The sequence below is a fragment of the Pteropus alecto genome, unplaced genomic scaffold (genome assembly GCF_000325575.1).
Source record: "Pteropus alecto unplaced genomic scaffold, ASM32557v1 scaffold164, whole genome shotgun sequence".
Lineage (NCBI taxonomy): Eukaryota > Metazoa > Chordata > Mammalia > Chiroptera > Pteropodidae > Pteropus > Pteropus alecto.
In genome coordinates, this window is record NW_006439568.1 from 3686896 (window position 1) to 3696513 (window position 9618).

The following is a 9618-nucleotide window of genomic DNA, read 5'->3' on the forward strand; positions in this document are numbered from 1 at the left end:
CTTCCCCCGCGCCCTTCCTCCCTCCTGCCTGCCTGCCTTTCGTCTTTCCTTAATAAAATTTTACTCTAGTTAGTTTTTGAATAGGTGATACATTATAGACGCTACAAAAATTATTATAAAAAAAAAATCTCCCTCTCTTCACTCCCTCTCAGGAACTCATGCCTGCTGTGTATTCCTCCAGAGATTTTTCAAATGCATACACGAGCATTTACATGCTAATATGTTATATACCCACCTCCTTTTTATGCAAATGGTAGACCTTGTATAGTGATACTTAATCTTTTGCTCCTTAATTTTCTCAATTAATATATCTTGGAGATCTTTCCAGGTCAGAACATGAAGAACTTCCTCTATCTTTTCATAGCTGCATAGTTTTCTAATCCGTAACTTATTTTAATCAGCCCTACTACCGTGGACATTCACGAGCGATACTGCAAAGGTTAGCCTTGGTCATACACCATTTCCTGCCCATTATCTGTGATTGGGGGTGGAGTCGCTGGGCCAGGGGGCAGATAGACTCATTTTAATAGCTGTTGCCAAATTGTTTATCACAGTTGTACCAATTTACATTCTCTCCAACAATCTATGAGAAGAAACAGAGTTCTAAAACTTTAAAATAGGAATAATTCTTCTACTATCAATATCCGTTTATTAAGCTGTCGCTGTGCCAGGCACTGTGCTGGGCACGGTCAGTCATTGTCTGATTTCATCACCATAGCCTTTTGAGGCAGGTTACGTCATCCCTGTTGTCAGAGCAGGACACGAGATTCGGCCCCACGATACCCCTTCTCACTGCTCTTGACATCTGAAAGTCAAGAAGTCAACGAATACTCATTCTGATAATCATAAGAGGAACACTAACGGCCTGCGTTTACTGAGCACTTCTTTATGCCGGGCACGTTATCTCCGCCGATCCTCACAGCGGCCACACGATTCCAGCTGTTATTACCTTAATAATGAGAAAACCGAAGCTTCGAGAGGTCCCAGGCCCTCGGCTCAAGGTTACGCAGAGCACAGGCCGCAGCCCCAGGACGGGGACCCAGGCGGTCTGACTAAAAAGATGGGCGTGGTGACGGTAGCCTAACACGGTGAACGTGCCGAATGCCACTGCCCTCCCTGTACATGCACTTAAAAATGGGTTAAAATGGTGAATTTTACATTATGCATATTTCACCGTGATTTTTTTTTTTAAAAGAAAAAATGATAAGGCCTGTTTTGAAGAGGTGTGAGGTTAGCGATCACGTTTGTCAGGGCCCAGCACAGGCCTGGTGCAGAGGAAGCGCCTAATCGATGGGAGAGACGCTTATCATTAGTAGTAACGGCTCTATATCTCCGGTGGAACCGTCGTGGGTGACACCTTAGTCTCGTAGACTGTGGGGGAAATGCCACTGCTGTCCCGTCTGCTTCACTGAATGCGTGTGAGAAACAAATGAGCTCTTGTGTGTGAAAACGCTTCATAAACTGTCTTTAAAAATCTCGAGAAATGATTGATCGAGGTGTTATTGGCATATTTCTTAAAGGGCTAAGCTTTTGGTCTGCCTTCTCCTAGCACTCGATATCGACCCCATCACAACCCACCTGTCGCCCGGGGGTGGGAACCTTCTTCAGGCCCCTCTCCACACCCCCTGGCCGGATTCCTCAGGCAGAAGCTCTTCTTTGTTTCCACATTCCAGCCCCCAGCCCCGCCCTGCGCTCAGCAGCTTCATTAATTTTTGCTGATCTCAACCGACTTTGGGAGATTGGAATCAACCTTTCAGATAGTTTTAGCCAGAAGACCTCCTTCTGAGGACAGAAGCAAGATGTTCTGTCCTGCTGATGAAGTGGGTTCCTCCCTGGAGTGCAGTTTCACACAGTCAAGTGTGAGATTGTCCATCCCATGCAAACGCTGGCTCTGCTGACCAGCGGGCATTGCCCTGTGGGGAGGGAAAGGAAGTCAAGTTCAGGGGAATAACAGGGAAAGACCTCCCAGGAAGAGGTGACTTCAGGACGCTGGCTGCCTAGTTGTTGTTGATGGTTTTCATTACTTGGTTTGAACTCCCGTGGAGTAAGTGTTTCTCAGGCATATTTGGGCATCTATTCTGGACTCCTTACGCACAAAAGAATGCAATAAAATACCTGCTCCGTGGCAGTGGAGACGGCCGCTTAGCAGGCTGCCTCTGCTGCCTGTCCTGCCCTTTGCAGACAGGGCGGTCCCAAGAGAATAAACGACTTGCCCAAGGTCCCACTGGAAAGCGACAGAACCAGGACAGAAGCTCACAGTTCTTGGCCAGGACTGATCCTACGACCCTCTGCTGACTAAAAAGCCTGAGTGTTGAGGTAAATCGAGGAACAAAGGCAGGTTCTCTGGGGCAGGCAGGCGGTTTTCATATATAAATACAAAGCGTGTTTGCCCAAGAGCCTCCACACCTTTCACCAGGGTTGAACTGAATTTGCCCTCCAAATACCAGACTAGAAAAATCACTTATTTGTCATTCTTCCTTTTGACTCATAATAATTCCTCAGCATGTCCTGCAGAAGGGAGTGTTGGTAAGTAATGGAGAAGAGGAAGAAAATACGATGAGGTAGCATGAGGGGTTTCCTTACTCATCAGATGCCAAGGAACAAGCTTACTCAGGGTGTCTCCGTGATCAACAAGGGACTTTTTCCTCAGGGAAGGAGGAAAAACGGCTGTGACAGTGGTTCCCCTGATAGCACACCGTTTGCCAATGAATTCAAAGTGTTTCTGTAACGTCGTCCTGCTTCTTCTGGTAGGGTCTGGTGGCGGTCGAGGCGGGTTGGTAATTAATGTGAGACGGACGTGCTGAGGTAAAGCGTGGAGAGGGGGCTGTTTGTTCGCGAGTGTGCGGCAAACCCGCGAAGTCCAACTCAAGCAACCTCACACAGAACTCAGGCTCCTTCCTGCTTCTAGAAGATTTCACAAGGCCAGGAAGCGAGCAGTCCTGGGGTCAAGTGACAGGGAGGCAGCTCCGGGACACACCCAAGAGCAGTTTCTGGTCAGGCGTTCCCGGCAACAGGGAGCACCTCGGCCCTCCCACGCCTCGTCCATGATGAAAGATGGAGGCAAGGCCTGCCAAACGCTGGGGCAGGGCAGCGCCTCCATCGTGGCCGAAGGGCACCGAGAGGTCTCCCTTCTAAAAATATCCCCGCTTCCTGCTGTGGAAGCTGAAATGGAAGACTTCACATGGAAGTCTAAGTCCCTTGGTTTGAGGCATTATATTTTTAGTAGATCTGATTTAAAAATTAAGTACCATGATGTGCAGAACAAACAGAGGTATGACCGCGCCATGACACCTTACTTGGCATTTATTTATATCCCCGCGTAAATCCAAGGAAGGATTTGAGAGTATCACAAAGTTGTTTCTCAGATTAGCCAGCTGACACAACCAGAGCTTGTTCTGCCAAATCCGTGGAGCAGCCAGAGAGAACCTGAGCATTCTGCCTTGGAAATTTCATTTTTCTGCTCAAAACGCTCCAAGAGCTTCTCACTGTACAGTAAATAGAACCCTCGCCCCATACCATTCATCATCTTGCTGAGTGAGCCCCCACCTCATGCAAATGCACTGAGCTCCCCCTGCTCCCAGACTTCCTACAAGCTGCCTCTTCTGCTGGCAGACCCGTCTCATCTGCTCCTGGCTCCTCTCTATCCTCCAGGCCGTGGCTTGAAATGCTGTTGCTTAGGTAGCCCCCTGACTATGGCAGCCAAGGTAAGTGTTCCCTCTTGTCTTTCAAACACTGTTCTTTTCCTTCACAGCCTTTCTTGCAATCTGAGTGTGTGTGTGTGTGTGTGTGTGTGTACAGTCAACTCTCATTATTTGCAGATTCTGTATTTATAAATTTGTCTACTCCCTAAAATTTATTTGTAACCCCCAAATCAATACTCACACTGTTTCGAGGTCACTTGTGGACATGCACAGAGTGGTAAAAATGTTGACTCATCCAGCGCAGGCTCCCAGCTAAGGTCCAAGAGGGTGACACCCCGTTTCTAGTTTCAGCTCTCAAATTCTACACAACTGTCCTTTTCACAGTCAATTTTGTCCCACGGTTTTCACATTTGGGGGCTTCGGTTGGTGGTTTTACTGTTGGGAATGGCGTCTGAGCATAGTGCTGAAGTGATGATTTGTGTTCCCAAGCTCGAGAAAAGATGTTTGTTAGAGAAGATTCATTCAGGCATGAGTTGTATTACTGTTGGCTACGAGTTCGATGTCAGTGAATCAACATTATATATTAAATAAGGTCTCTTTAAACAGAAGCACACAAACAAGAGTATGTATGGATTGATTGAGGAAATGTGATCAGAGCCTCATAGGAACCTAATCCTGTATTTCCCCTAGACATAATGGTTCAGAATTCACTAACTCGGTGCTTGTGGTAACTTATAACTATCATGAATAATAAGAATGAACTTGAACTTTTGCTAGTTTTGTAGGGCTGCCATAACAAATACCACAAACTGGGTAACTTAAAACAGATTTTTTTTTTTAAATTAGGCAAGGCAACTCTTGGTTGACCTCACAGATTGCAAAGACCTTGTCAGTTTACAATCTCTTATTTTTTTGTTTTTTACGCCTACAGCACCTCTTCTTCCTAGGTGGTCTCCCATTCAAGTACTAACCAGGCCCAACCCTGCTTAGCTTCTGAGATCAGATGGGATCGGGCTTGTTCAGGGTGGCATGGCCATAGACTTAGAACAATAGATTTTTATCCTCTCGCAGTCTTGGCTGCCAGAAGTCCAAAATCCAGTGGTCAGCAGGGCCACACTTCCGCAGAGGCTCTAGAAACATTTTTTTGCTTCTTCCTAGTTTTTGTTGGTTTGCTGACAACCCTTGGCTTGCAGCTTCATCTCTGCTTAGTCATCAGATGGCATTCTCTCCTGTGTCTCTTCTCCTCTTCTTGTAAAGACACTAGTCATATTGGATTTAGGGCTCAACCTAAAGTAACACTTCAATATAATTTCATCTTAACTAATTTTATCTGAAAAGACTCTATTTCCAAATAAGATCACATTCTGAGGTTCTGGGAAAGACACAAATTTTCAGGAGAGGACTCTACTCAACCCAGATATATATTTATTTTATATATGTAATTTAAAAATATATATCTAATCAATATTAAATAAACATTAAAATGTTTATTTAATCAATATCTATCTCTCCAACTCGATTATAAGCCCTGTGAGAAAGGATAATGGATTTCTTATTTGTCCTTTTATCTCCCAAACCAAGTCCAGCCTGATATATGGTAGGAGCTCAGTAAATATTTGTGAAAGATGAAAGGATGAACGAATGAATGAATTACGGAGATCAGTAATGAAACTGACATGGAGCCCTGGGCCGCCCTTATCCGATCGGGTGGAGAAAGAGGCCAAATGGGTGGGATTCCAGTCTCGACCCCCATCTCTCCACCACTTCGGTTGCTCTGCTTGTACGTGTTTTAGAAACTCTGCTTCTATGCAATATTATTTTCATAAAAGAGCTTTAAATGAATTTAAAAGAAGTGTGGAAAACGTTGAGCCTCACCTCCCATTTTATAGATGAAGAAACTGAGGTCCAGAGACAAAAAGAGGTTTGCCCCTGGTCACCAAGCAGTCACGACAGAGGCAGGACTCAGAGGCAGGTCTTTTGAGCCCTATTCCAGAAGTTTTGCCTGGACACTCGCTCTCCTGCCAAGACATACAATGGGAGTACTTTGGAATTTGCCCTCCCTGGGCCCCTGTTTTTCTATCAGAACAACTTCTGGGAGAACGAAGCAGAGCCTGTGGCATGTGCCCCTTCCCCATAGCTCTGAAAGGCCCTTTGTGCCAAGTTCATGGACATTCCACAAGCCTGTTCTAGACAAATCCATCTGCCAGCGGGTCACAATCCTTGCCTTCATCTCTGAGCCGAGATATTTTGGCCTTTCTGCTCTTAAATGCACCCTTTGCTTTTTTGGAAGCTGAAGCCAAGCAAGGGAGGCTAGGCTCCCGAGCCTCAGGGGCAGATGGGGTGGGGCGGGCCATGGAGGAGAGGGGTCTGTTTTGCAGACCTGGCTTGAGGAGAAAACTGTGCTAATTATCTCTCAGGCCCAGCTGCAGAAACGCCTTAGCTCTGTGGCAGATTATAAATAGCCCAGAATGCACTCCCAGCCGCTTGAAAACAAGGGTATTTTTTTCCTGTGTTAGAAGAACAGCTCTTCACAGATATCCTGGGCCCCCTCCTCAGCCTCACCCCCAAAGAGCTGTGATTTATGGCTTAGTACCATTACCCAGACCAAGGATCACACAGCCCCGATAAACAATGACTAATTCATCACCAAGTTCTATGAAAAAAGGAGGCATTCCTTTGGAAGTCCTCTCTTTCATTTTGGCAGAGATACGCTGACCCATGAGACCAGAGGGGCAGTTCGGCCGTGAGTTCATTACCCCGGGTTTTATCTGGCTCTCTCCGCTGGGGATAGGCTGGTGAGTCGCTGACTGACGAGAGGGCAGGAGGGGCAGAGAAGAGCCTCTGAACTTGACCGTTTGCTGAGATGCTCTCGAATGAAAAAGCCAGGGAAGCTGGACTGGCCCATTTATAGTAGAGTCCTTATCTCTAGAGAAAATTCGTCTCTATCATGAGGAAATCAGGTCTCAATGCAAATAGCCTAGAAATCCTTGCACCAGTTGGCTCACTCACTAGGACCCTAAGTTTGAACAGCAGCTCCCAATGTACAAAGCCCTTTCCAGGTTCTGCTCTCATCTGACCTTTACAACAGTCTTATTTGCTTGTTTGTTTTTCTGGAGAATCAAAGCTAATGCCTGCTCGTTGTAGAACATTTTTAAATTTCAGAAAAGCATAAAGATGAACGAACGAATGAATGAATGAATGAAATACAGAGAATGAATAAAGAAGAAAGAATGTCACCCAAACCACTACACTGAGACAACAATGTTTTCACGAACATTCTTCCAGACCTCTCTTATTGGATTATAGATGGATATAATTTTGCCTAAATGTGATTATATTATTGTGTTAGGAGAACTCTTGGTAGAAATAGATGTAACATTCAAGTGAGTAATTGAAGAGGGTTTAATAAAGAAGCCATTTACATTGGCTGGGGCAGAGGTTAGGAATACCAGCAAGAAATAGTGCAATACACCAGGGCTAGCAACAGGGGACAGCCATTATCACCCCTAAGTCTGAAGGCCACGGGAAGGGAGCAGTTACTGCAAACCAGAGCCGTACAGAGAGGGTTACCTGTCAGGAACCACAGCCTTTAGTAGAGACACAGCCAGTCCCAGAAAACCAACAGAGATGGAGCCAAAGGAAAAAAAATACCCTGACCTCACTCTCCCCCCACCCTCCAACTGCTGGTGCCTCCCACTGCCCAACCCAGCCAGAGTTAGAAGGCATAGAAGCCTATTGACAGCAGTCCATAGAGGCCAGTACCACAGGGCACAGAGCAGGGTGGAGAAGGACAGAGAGCAAACAGGAGAGGCGAGCAGAAAACATCCAGTTACATCCACTGCAGTACTGCTTTTATCATTCAATGGTGAGCCGAGAGGTTTCTAACTCAATGATTATAGATCGACAGCATACTTTTTAGTGGACCTAGTATGGATGTACCAAATTTATTTGACCAATCCCCTATCGATGGACTCGTGGTTAGTTTCTAATCTCTCAAGAGCATAGACAATGCTGCGATTAGCAGATCTGTACATAAAACTCTTTGTGCACTCAGGACACGTAATTCTGATTTCCCTTTGACACTGTTTACAGACTGAGGCTCATCGCCTATGAAGCTTGCCCCGAGACACACAGTGGGCATGTGGCTTTTCGGAATCTTCTTTGACAACAATGAACGTGGGGTAGTCTGTAACAGAAAAAGGAATAATAAAGTAAATTTTTAGTTTTGGAAAACAAAGAGAATGCTCAAAAAAAAAGTGAATTTTTTTTTTGGAAACAAAGAGAATGCTCTTGCCCTTAAAAGTCCTATCGCTGACATGACTCTGAAACGGGGGAGACTATTAGGTCTCAGGAGAACAGAGCTTGCGTGGGTTATGGAGGACAAGGGCAGAGGGAGAGAGGGAATGCACAGGACCAAGAGGAAATGAGGTCACGGGATTCTCCTGCACTGGCTTCACAGTCGTCACCTCAGAAGTTGGAAATAGCTCCAGTGGCCTTACTGTGGGAAAGGGAGGAGGAAACGGGCTCCGAAGTGGACGGAAGTGAGTGGGAGGCTGTACTTCCTGTTCACGCCTTGATCTCCTTGTCTGAAAAGTGGCAGCGATGCCTCCACACAGGCTTGTCTTGAGAGTCGCTTGACATACACACGTGAAAGGGCCTGGCACTTGGTCACCACGCAACAAATGCATGTTTCTTCCTTTCTCGCCCAGGAGCTGGGCGCCAAGAGAAATGAAATCTTTAGTTAATATTTTTAATTCAAACACAAATTTATTGAGGAGTAGATAAACTCGAAGGTTAACAAGCCTCCTTTCTTGCCTTCAGGAAGCTCAGACACGGCTGCGCGCACGCACTCACTCGGTATCCAAGGCCTCTGTGCTTTTGTCTGTACTTTCGTCCCTCTGTCTTGACCGTCCTTGTCTCTTCTACCTGGTGAAATCCCTTACGTCCTTCATTGTCCACGCACAAGGGAACCCGACTGAATGTGTCACAGCCTCCCCTGCAGCCCCATGGCACTGTGTCCGTTTCTCTCTCGCACACACACCTTATAGCTTAGTACAGACCAGAGATGAAGAGTTGGAGTCCGATGGGTTTGGTTTCTACCCCAGCTCTGCCGCTCACTGACCCGGTGTACGTCAACCTCCTCGTCTGAAAACCAGTAACGTTTCCTACCTCAGAGGGTAGTTGTGAGAACTGAAAGGGTCTATGCATGCAGAGCACCTGGCAGAGAGGCCACACCTCTCAGGAAGCATTAGCGTTGTTATTATTCATCGCTGTCCACCTGGCACAGAGCAGGGGCTCAGTGGACATTTGTCAAAAGAATTAATGATGTGTATTCATTTCCAAAATAGCAGGATAAATTATGATCCGTTGATTCCTGGAATCAGCGACACACAAAGGACAAGAAGCGCAGAATAACACGCTGCACGGGGCAGGAAGGTTTCTGTGACAGGCAGCCTAAGGAGAAGGTGCAGGTGGGGCTCATGCCTGATTACCCAGAAGGGAGTCATGTGCTGGATGCAGAAGCGGAACAGAAGAAGGGCCTACTGACAGCACTTCTGTACTGTGGGACTCTGGATAAGGGCCTTCGCCTCCCTGGCCTTCAGTGTGCATTTCTTAAATGAGAATAAATAGCCCCCTTCTCACAGAGTTACTGTGAGGATTAGGTTGGGTGAGCTCAGTGATGCTCTCAGCACACAGCGAGAGGCAGGCTGCCTGCTCTGATTTTTCTATTCTTATTACCGCTCTAGGCGGCAAGGTTACTGCACCCTCGCTTACGGCTCTCATACCTGGCAGGTTCCTTTGAGCTCCGTGATCCAGGATGTCGTGGTTCTGGGTGCCTCTGTCTGCTAGAGAGCGGGAAGCTGGGTAGTTGTCCTGCATGAGTAGAGCCTGTGCCTGCTGAGACCCAGGTCCCTGCTGGGAGCCCATCTGCTGGGTCTGCCAAGGCCGGAGCAATGAAGTGGAAACTGGGAAAGAG

At 46.7% G+C, this 9618-nt stretch overlaps 1 long non-coding RNA gene and 1 pseudogene across 1 annotated transcript in view; one reads left to right on the forward strand and one right to left on the reverse strand.

Annotated features, from left to right (window-relative positions):
• LOC112483563 overlaps window positions 1-9618 on the forward strand; it is a 119997-nt gene that overhangs the window by 89936 nt on the left and 20443 nt on the right. The window lies entirely within an intron of this gene.
• Window positions 4564-4682, reverse strand: LOC112483738 (annotated as a pseudogene).